The sequence below is a fragment of the Hylobates moloch genome, unplaced genomic scaffold (assembly GCF_009828535.3).
Source record: "Hylobates moloch isolate HMO894 unplaced genomic scaffold, HMol_V3 SCAFFOLD_14, whole genome shotgun sequence".
NCBI lineage: Eukaryota > Metazoa > Chordata > Mammalia > Primates > Hylobatidae > Hylobates > Hylobates moloch.
In genome coordinates this window covers 99578100-99588535 of record NW_026652289.1, presented here as the reverse complement: position 1 = coordinate 99588535, position 10436 = coordinate 99578100, and the positions used below count along the sequence as shown (strand labels likewise).

At 43.6% G+C, this 10436-nt stretch overlaps 1 protein-coding gene across 3 annotated transcripts in view; it reads left to right on the top strand.

Moving 5' to 3' along the window:
• The first annotated feature begins 115 nt into the window (after nucleotides 1–115).
• The window catches only part of CCPG1 (cell cycle progression 1), a 60917-nt gene continuing 50596 nt past the window's right edge, over nucleotides 116–10436 (top strand). For 2 of the 3 annotated variants that reach the window (XM_032174405.2, XM_032174402.2), the window contains exon 1: nucleotides 116–247. The gene's annotated coding sequence lies outside the window, so the exon portion shown is untranslated. Of the gene's footprint in view, nucleotides 248–386; nucleotides 622–10436 lie in introns of those variants that run through there. The other variant, XM_032174403.2, reaches the window with a different exon arrangement.

The window sequence follows — 10436 nt, the reverse complement described above, 5'->3', positions numbered from 1 at the left end:
GCCCGGCGGCGACCTGCGCTCCTTTTCGGGAGTGGTAGTTCTTCTCTTCACCGCTGCCGGGCAGGAGGCGCAAGCGGGACTACGCGTCCCGGCATGCACTGCGGCACCCAGCCGGTCACCGCCTGTCGGCTGCCGACGCCTGGGAGCAGGTTGTTGTTTTTATAAGAGGCGTCACTGGCGCCCGAGCTGTGACCGCCGCCACTCAGGCAGCCAGCACAATCGGGCGGAGGTGGCGCGGCCCCTTCAGGTACTGTACTAGGCGGGCTTAGACCCCGGGAGGGGGTTTGTGCCGACTGTCTGAGTCCCTGGCCGACACGCTCGGCTCAGTAGAGGAGCAGTGGCGGGGTCCGCCTCCTAGGCTGGGGCTGCTCGGGCGGGGACTTGACGCCTGGTGTCGGCGGCCGCACGGGCGACCTCCTCGGGCCGTGCGCGAGTCCACAGCCCCGGAGGCCCGAGCCGACCCTGGGGCGTCCGGTCCGGTGGTCTTGCAGCCCCCAAACCCCGAGTGCTATACCGAACTGCGCGCCAAGGGTGGGAGAGCTGACGGCCTGGGGCACCCTTCTTCCTTCACTGGGCAGGCTTTGAGGTGCTTGTCGGTCTGGACTGATGAAGATCCATATGGTAAGATGTTATGTGCGTCACCCTGCCGGGTTTAATACCAGCCTGTCTTTTGATGACGTTTGAGCCCCCGTGATGTCAGGAATAGAAAGATTAAATATTAAATAATGCCCGGAGACTTCCGCTCGCACGCCAGCCTGATGATGATCAAATACTTCTCCATATCCTTCTCCACTTCCACTGGCCTCCTTTAGCTTTGGTCTCCCTAATCGATTTGTCCTCCTTAGCAGCTGTCCCATGCAGTGCCTTGTACGCGTTGTTTATGTTTAGCACTATTGGGAGCGCCAAGTAAGGTATTTTGTTGAGTGGTGAAATTTGCACTGTTCTGCTCTACTTTTATTGAAAAACACAGTGGGGCATTCTTGTAGCTAGAATAGCTAACTATAGTACTATCAATTTTAGATTTGTCTCCTCCAATCTACAGGATAGTGCTTGAAATATCGCTATTAACGCATCGTATCTTTTAAGATTAGAATCGTATTGGGTCCCACACGTCTCGGGGGATATTTATCACACACATCCAGTGTGAATGGTTTACTGTTCTTTTCTGAGTTCAGGTCATATAGCAGAAGATGGAGGTGGTGAGCGTATTATTTTAATTCATATATATTTTTTCTTTTGAGAGGGGGTTTCGCTCTTGTTGCCCAGGCTGGAGTGCAGTGGCGCGATCTCGGCTCACTGCAACCTCTGCCTTCCAGTTTCAAGCGATTCTCCTGCCTCAGCCTCCCGAGTATCTGGGATTACAGGCGCCTGCCACCATGCCCAGCTAAATTTTGTATTTTTAGTAGAGACAGGGGTCTCACCATGTCGGCCAGGCTGGTCTCGAACTCCTGACCTCGTGATCCGCCCACGTTGGCCTCCCAGAGTGCTGGGATTACAGGCGTGACCCACCGCGCCCGGCCAATTCATAATTTTTAATCTTTTATGCTAAGGACGGAATTTCAATCAAAAAAACTATTAAAAATCAGCCCAAATACAATTTAAAGGTGTGGGAAATACTCCTTAGATGAAAGCAGTTTAGAAAATAGTGTAATTGCAATTTTGTAAACCATGGAACAAAAAGTGAACATGCTTCTTTTAGAAATGACTTAAAGGGCCCAGAGTGGTGGCTCAGGCTTGTAATCTCAGCACTTCGGGAGGCCCATGCAGGTGGATCACCTGAGGTCAGGAGTTAGAGACCAGCCTGGCCAACATGGTGAAACCCCGTCTCTACTAAAAATACAAAAATTAGCTGGGCGTGGTGGCATGGGCCTGTAATCCCAGCTACTTGGGAGGCTGAGGCAGGAGAATTACTTGAACCTGGGAGGCGGAGGTTGCAGTGAGCCAAGATCTGGCCACTGCACTCCAACCTGGGTGACAGAGTGAGACTATCTCAAAAAAAAAAAGAAAGAAGAAATAAAGGATATTCACAGTTATAAAAGTGTAGATAGTGAAACTAGAAATGATTTTTCTTGTACTTTCCTGTATTTTTCAAGTTTTCTCTAGAAAAAACATTTCAAAAAGGATGCAAGTGTTAACAGCACTTTGAGAGTTTGTATATCATTTTTTTCACTTTCTAGTGGAAAGCCCCACCCTTATGCAAAAATGGCAGCAATTCCATTTATGGACTCTATGAACATCACTTTAAAAAGAAAATAAGGGCCTAGTGCAGTGGCTCATGCCTGTAATCCCAGGACTTTGGGAAGCCAAGGCAGGCGGATCACTTGAGGTCAGGACTTCAAGACCAGCCTGGCCAACATGGCAAAACCCCGTCTCTACTAAAAATACAAAAATTAGCTGGGCATGGTGGCGGATGCCTGTAATCTCAGCTATTCAGGAGGCTGAGGCAGGAGAATCGCTTGAACCCGGGAGGCGGAAGTTGCAGTGAGCCGAGATCATGCCACTGCACTCTAGCCTGGGTGACAGAGTGAGACTGTCTCAAAAACACCAAAGAAGCAACGACAGTAAAAAGCACAGGCAAAGTCCCTGTTGCTGCATCTGTAGACTGTATGAATTTAAGTGTAAATTATTTGGAGAGTAGGGACAATAAATGAATTAGTTGGACTCTAAGAAAATAACGATTTGATAATTCGTAGCATTTGTAGATCTCATTTTATTTTTTGGAGACGATGTCTTGCTCTGTCACCTAGTCTGGAGTGCAGTGGCCTAGATACGACTTACTGCGGCCTCCTGGGCTCAAGTGATCCCAACCTAGCCTCCCACATAGCTGGGGCCACGGGCACATGTCACCAGGCCTAGGCCTGGCTAATATTTTTTTTAAGACAGAGTCTCGCTGTATTGTATGGTAGCTCAGTCTCGGCTCACTGCAACCTCTGCTTCCTAGTAGCTGGGATTACAGTGCGATTCAAGCTGAGTTCAAGCGTGATTCTTGTGCCTCAGCCTCCCAGTAGCTGTTAACATGTCACAGACATGTGACACCATGCCCCACTAAATTTTTTTTTGAGATGGAGTTTCGCTCTTGTTGCCCAGGCTGGAGTGCAATGGGGCGATCTCGGCTCACCGCAACCTCCGCCTCCTGGGTTCAAGCGATTCTCCTGCCTCAGCCTCCGGAGTAGCTGGGATTACAGGCACCTGCCACCACACCCGGCTAATTTTGTATTTTTTAGTAGAGACAGAGTTTTTTCCATGTTGGTCAGGCTAGTCTCAAACTCCCGACCTCAGGTGGTCCGCCTGCCTCAGCCTCCTAAAGTGCTGGGATTACAGGCGTGACCCACTGCCCCTGACCTAATTTTTGTATTTTTAGTAGAGACTGGGTTTTGCCATGTTGGCCGGGCTGGTTGTGAACTCCTGGCCTCAAGTGATGTGTCTGCCTTGGCCTCCCAAAGTGCTGGGATTACAGGCGAGTAGCTGGGGTTACAGGCACACACCACCATGCCTGGCTAATTTTTGTATTTTTAGTAGAGATGGGGTTTCACCATAATGGCCAGGATGGTCTCGATCTCCTGAACGCGTGATCCGCTTGCCTGGGCCTCCCAAAGTGCTGGCATTACAGGCGTGAGCCACCGCGCCTGGCCCTAATTTTAAAATTTTATGTAGCCGGGCGCGGTGGCTCACGCTTGTAATCCCAGCACTTTGGGAGGCCGAGGCGGGCGGATCACGAGGTCAGGAGATTGAGACCACGGTGAAACCCCGTCTCTACTAAAAATACAAAAAAAAAAAATGCGCCGGGCGTGGTGGCGGGCGCCTGTAGTCCCAGCTACTCGGAGAGGCTGAGGCAGGAGAATGGCGTGAACCCGGGAGGCGGAGCTTGCAGTGAGCCAAGATCGCGCCACAGCACTCCAGCCTGGGCGACAGAGCGAGACTCCGTCTCAAAAAAAATAATAAAATTTTATGTAGAGGCAGGGTCTTGCTATGTTGCCCAGGCTGGTCTCTTTGAACTCCTGGGTTCAAGCGATTTTCCTGCCTTAGCCTCCCAGGGTGCTGCATACAGGCATGAGAGCTCCATGTCTGGCCTGTACATCCCATCTTTTGATCTGGTTTCTTTTCACCTTGTACAGTTAAATCAGAGGTGAAAGTGCTTAGCTTTTCTTCACTTAAGCCTGGAAAATCTTAAACTTGTTAACATTGAATCACGTTGAGTACCATGTTTTATATGTCTGATATTTTGGCTTATGTCTATTTGTTTTTATTTTTTGTTATGGTTATGTTGGATATGGACTGGTAAGTAGTGTAAAATCATTGGCCCACATTTTGCTTTCTGTTGTAAAGGGCTACATTGTTCTTCCTTAGTAATATACAGTACCTTTTTTTTTTTTTTTTGCTACTATCAGCTCTTAAAAATTAAGGGGGTTTACCTTAACACCAAGTGTCCATTAACACTTGATAAAATATCTATTCTAAAGTGTTTTACAAAAAACACTTGTAACACGTTGTTTTCCAGGTTATGGTGTTCATACTTCGTTTTCTTAAGTTGCCTTCTTTGGAGCTTGCCTACTCCAAATGTCAATTTCTTTTCAATATTTTTTACCTTATAATTTTGTATATTCTGTGTACTGAGTTGGCTCAATATGTTATTAGGCTTTGGGTCTATTCACAGGGCATAAGAAAAATTCATAATTGATTAACATGTCTGATTTACTAACTCATTCCACAGTATTGTTGTATGAGTTGTATAATTATATTCTTATTCAAGTTAAAGAAAGACTTTTAAAAATTAGGTGCATATGAACTGCTAAAATCATGGAAGTAGTAGTTTTTGAACATGTTAAGAACATGAACACAGCAGCAAGGCCTGTTGAGTCCAAGGTACTTTAAACAAAAAATGCAGACTCATCTAACAGTGCAGAACTGCTGGAGGCTGAATTATGTTTGTGTTTCTTTGTGGGGAAGATGAGGAAGTTGCAGTATTGTAAGTGATAAAGGATTACATTTTCACAAATTTCCTTCCTGACAGCTCTGTAATTTTAACTAGACTAAAACACTTGGTTTCAAAGGTCATTTGCAATGTATTGCACCAGATAAACTTGGCCATATTTTCTCTCAATTTGAGTTCTAAGATGAAATTCAGCCCTATAATATGGGAAGAATTGTAATTAAGTGATAAATAAAGGGATTTTTTTCCCCCAAAGGGTATTTAATGTGTGGAAAGCTCTTTAAGGGCCTATAGAATTACCTGAGGAAGTATTAGAAAATAAGAAGTGTGAGTTAAGTATTTTTTTCTGTCATCACAGAAAGCCTGAAATCTTTTTTCTTTTTTAAGTACTTACCCAAATCACTATTCTTTTAAAATCTTACAAAATCTTACTTCTGGTTCATATTGCCAGCATGTTGAAATGTAAAAAGAGCATTAGGTTTGAAATCAGAGGATTTTTAATGATGTTGAGGAAGTAATTATTTATAATTTTCTGTTTGTTTTGATTTGGAATTTGTAAATAATCGCAAGCTGCCTTTAGGGGGGTATTTGTGAAGATTAAATCAGATATGAAAATGAAATTGCTTTGTAAGTGGTGGAGTTATCTACTCATATGAAGTATTATTGTACTAAGTGCATTTACATAAAGCACTTATATATTTGAAGTGTGATGCCTTGATGTGATAAATACTTTTTGACTGGGAAGTTTGATGAAGAAAAAAAGTCAAATAGGGTATTCATTTGATTTCTTGGTAGAGATTGGTGGCTTTTTCCAGACTGAAGGAAACCTGGCTCCTCTCCTGACTGTGACTTTGCACTCTGTTGCATTAAATGTCCTGAAACTGCAGTGTACTTCTGTAGTTGAGCTTTTAATTTTGGTTTTGATTTGTTTTAATCTCACATCTATAAGTGTAAGAATGGTCATCAGTCTAGTTTGACAATAGGAAGTAGCTATTGTTTTTAATATTCTCCAATGGATCTTTAAGTTGATTTCATGAACAATGAGACTACATTGAATATGAAACCTCAGGTCCTCTGAGAAATACATTTCATGTTTAAAGCATTAGTCTTTGAGCCAAAGAAATAATGGAGTTTAGATTTTTCCTTCTGGGGAAGTTATCTCTGGCTATGAGAGGATCTGACCCTTGAGATTAACTTCAAGTTAGGTTGTTTATAGAATATTTACGACAAAGAAAAAGTATTTCAGAAACAAGTACATATTGGCTGGGTGTGGTGGCTCACGCCTGTAATCCCAGCACTTTGGAAGGTCGAGGCGAGTGGATCACCTGAGGTCAGGAGTTTGAGACCAGTCTGGCCCAACATGGTGAAACCCCATCTCTACTAAAAATGCAAAAATTAGCCTGACTTGGTGGTGTGTACCTGTAGTCCCAATTACTCAGGAGGCTGAGGTGGGAGGATTGCTTGAGCCAAGGAGTTTGAGGTTACAGTGAGCTGTGATGGCGCCACTGTACTCCCGCCTGGGTGAGTGACAGAGCGAGAGCCTGTCTCTAAAAATAAAGCTATAATAAAGACATTAACAAATAGAATTGGAGCTATTTATCAAAACTTTGAACTTAATACTAATTAATAAAGTAGCTCAAGGAAAAAAGTAAGTAGTGTAAGCTACCATTAGGCAAATTATGCTGAGAAGTATAGTAAATGCTATAGATTCAGGGGAAAATGAAATCAGTGTATGTCAGAAACAGTGATCTAGGAAAATTTCATGGGAGAAGACAGCTTTAAATACAGTAATCAGAATGAAGGAAGAAAAGCATTTCAGGAAGTGAAGACATGGAGTTAGGGTTGTCCATTCTGTGTTCAGAAGACAGCAATTAAATTACTTCAGCCAGATGAGGAGGAAAGCTAATCAGATTAGTTGCAAGTTAGGTTAGAACCAGATAGTGGGAGCTTTTCAGTGTCACACTAAGGAGTGTGTCTTTGTTGTACAGAATACTTATCTTAAAGTCGGGCAGACTTTTTGAGTGGGAAGAAAAAAATTTTAGCACTGGGTATAAGTGTATGTAACCTGCAGTCTCTTTCATCTTTGCCTCCATGTTTATAGGGTAGTGGTGGTTTTTTTTTTTTTTTAAGACGGAGTTTCATTCTTACTGCCCAGGCTGGAGTGCAATGGCGTGGTCTCGGCTCACTGCAACCTCCACCTCCCGGTTCAAGAGGTTCTCCTGCCTCAGCCTCCCGAATAGCTGGGATTACAGGCATGGGCCACCATGCCCAGCTAATTTTTGTATTTTTAGTAGAGACGGGGTTTCGCCATATTGGCCAGGCTAGTCTTGAACTCCTAACCTCAGGTGATTCACCCGCCTCGGCCTCCCAAAATGCTGGGATTATAGGCATGAGCCACTTTGCCCAGCAGTATTGTGTTTTTAGGGAGGGACAGGGAAGGTTGAAAAATGGCACTATAGAAAGCCGTCAGTACCATAGCAATTAAACCAGCGTTGTAGTGATTCAGGAATAGAAAATAAATCAGTGGAACAGAATAGAGAACACAGAAATGGATTAATAAATGTGTGGGACTTTATATGACAAAAGGTGGCATTTCAAATTATAGAAAAAGTATGGAATATTCAATATTTGGTTTAATTTCCACTTCACACCAAAAGAAAAAAATCCAAATGCATGAATTAAACAGCTAAATGTAAAAGCCAAAAACTCTGGAAGTATTAGTAGAAAATACAGGAGAATAACTTCATAATCTTGGGAGCAGGAAAAACTTTCTAAAACAAGGTACAAAATCTAGATATTATAAAGGACACCCTGTTTTCCAGCCTCTACATTGACTGTATACAATTTGAAACATAATAAAGATACTTTAAAAATGTTTGAGGCATGCTAGAACATTAATTCATGACCCAACTTATAAGGAACTACAAATCAGTAATGACAATCCAATAGGAAAGTGAACATACGAATATAGATGCTTCACAGAAAAGGAGATGAGGATAGCCAGTAAACACAAGATGTACAGCCCCACTGAAGTCTTCCGGGAAGTGCAGATTAAGGAATTTATTATTTTGCTCATGAGATGAGCAGAAATTAAAGATGGTTGTTACTCTGTTGGTCGGATTGTGGAGAAATAGGTACTTTCATATGTTGTCGTTGGCGGCAACTTTGTACTACCTTTGGGAGAGCAATTTAGCAATATCTATAATTTTGTCTGTTTTGCTTTTTTTTTTTTTTTTTTTTTTTTTTGAGATAGAGTTTCACTGGAGTGTGCCTGGCCTTTTTTATTGATTTTTGAGATGGAGTCTGGCTCTGTAACCCAGGCCTTAGTGCAGTGGTGTGATCTCTGCTCAGTGCAACCCCCACCTCCCGGGCTCAAGCGATTCTCCTGCCTCAGCCTCCCAAGTAGCTGGGATTACAGGCACGCACCACCATGCCTGGCTAATTTTTGTATTTTAGTACAGATGGGGTTTCACCATGTTGACCAGGCTGGTCTCGAACTGCTGACCTCATGATCCGCCCACTTCGGCCTCCCAAAGTGCTGGGATTACAGGTGTGAGTCACCACTCCTGGCCTTTTTTTTTTTTTTTTTTTTTTTTTTGAGGTAGAGTATCTTGTCCAGGCTGGAGTGCAGTGGTATTATCTCGGCTCACTGCAACCTCCACTTCCTGGGTTCAAGCAATTGTCGTGCGTCAGCCTCCCGAGTAGCTGGGATTACAGGCTCCTGCCACCATGTGGGCCTAGCTAATTTTTTTGTATTTTTAGCAGAGATGGGGTTTCGCCACGGGCCAGCCTGGTCTCAAGTGATCCTCCCAAAGTGCTGGGATTACAGGTTTGAGCCACCACGCCCAGCTAATTTGTTGTATTTTTAGTAGAGATGGGGCTTCACCATGTTGCCCAGGCCGGTTGCAAACTCGTGAGTTCAAGTGATTTGCCTGCCTCGGCCTCGCAAAGTATTGGAATTACAGGCGTGAGCCAATGGGCCCGGCCTGTGGCTTTTCGTGGAGTTGTTAGAACGTTAAGTTTTCTGTGCTGTTGTGTTTTGTACTTTCTGTACCTTTTGGAGTGTCTTCACTTTCCAGTCCCTTTTACCCAGATAATTTGAATTACTCTCTGAAGGCTCAACCTGCTTCTCATGACTTACAGACATTTGCTTCTTAAGGATCTTTTTTATCAGTTTCATTGTGATATTTTAGATATGAATTCAATTTGGTTGATGGAGTCTTGCTCTGTCACCCAGGCTGGAGTGCAGTGGCACAATCTTGGCTCACTGTAATCTCTGCCTCCCGGATTCAAGCCATTCTTCTGCCTCAGCCTCCCAAGTAGCTGGGACTACAGGTGCACACCACCACACCTGGCTAGTTTTTTGTTTTTTGTTTTTTTTTTTGTATTTTTAGTAGAGATGGGGTTTTTACCATGTTGGCCAGGCTAATCTTGAACTGTGCCCGGCCTGACAGTTGGTCTTTTTAATATTTAGCTTATCTCTAGGTGTTTCATCCATACAACTAAATCTCAGTTGTGTTCAGGCACAAAAAAGATGGAAAACTACTCATTCATTCTTCACAACTGTTTTCAAGACCTCAAGGAGGCCTTGCCTAACCACCCTATTTAACATTCCAGTTCTTGCACCGTCCCCACCCCTACTCTGCCCTCACTTTTTTCTCCATGGCACTGGGCACCAGCTGGCTAACTGTCTTCAAAAAGTATTTTTCTTTGGGGGAGGTTTTTCTTTTGTTTTTGTTTTCTTTCTTTCATTCCTGTATCTTCAGCACTTAGAAGAGTTCATGGCACACAGTAGGTACTCAATAAGCATATGTTGAATGAATGAATGCAGTTTCATGTTCCAGATGAGGATAGGCTCATTTAAAATATTTCCATACGTTTATTAGACAAAAAGTAGATTTCAAAAAAGTTTTCATGCTGGGCGCAGTGGCTCACACCTGTAATCCCAGCACTTTGGGAGGCCAAGGCAGGTGGATCACGAGGTTAAGAGATTGAGACCATCCTGGCTAACATGGTGAAACTCCGTCTCTACTAAAAATACAAAAATTAGCTCGGCCTGGTGATGCGCACCTGTAATCCCAGCTACTTGGGAGGCTGAGGCAGGAGAATCTCTTGAACCCGGGAAGCAGAAGTTGTAGTGAGCCGAGATCGCGCCACTGCACTCCAGCCTGGAGACAGAGTGAGACTCTGTTTCAAAAAAAAAAGTTTTCATTAGTTGGGATCTTGTATCCTCTTCCCTTTCTCAAGTGATGTGTTTTAAAGCAGACATTTTCATATCCTTTGGTGGAGGGGAAAGAACCAGACCTTTTGAAAAGTGTTTTAGAAATACGTTATTTTATTTTATTTTATTTATTTATTTATTTTATTATTATACTTTAGGTTTTAGGGTACATGTGCACAATGTGCAGGTTTGTTACATATGTATCCATGTGCCGTGTTGGTTTGCTGCACCCATTAACTCGTCATTTAGCATTAGGTATATCTCCTAATGCTGTCCCTCCCCCCT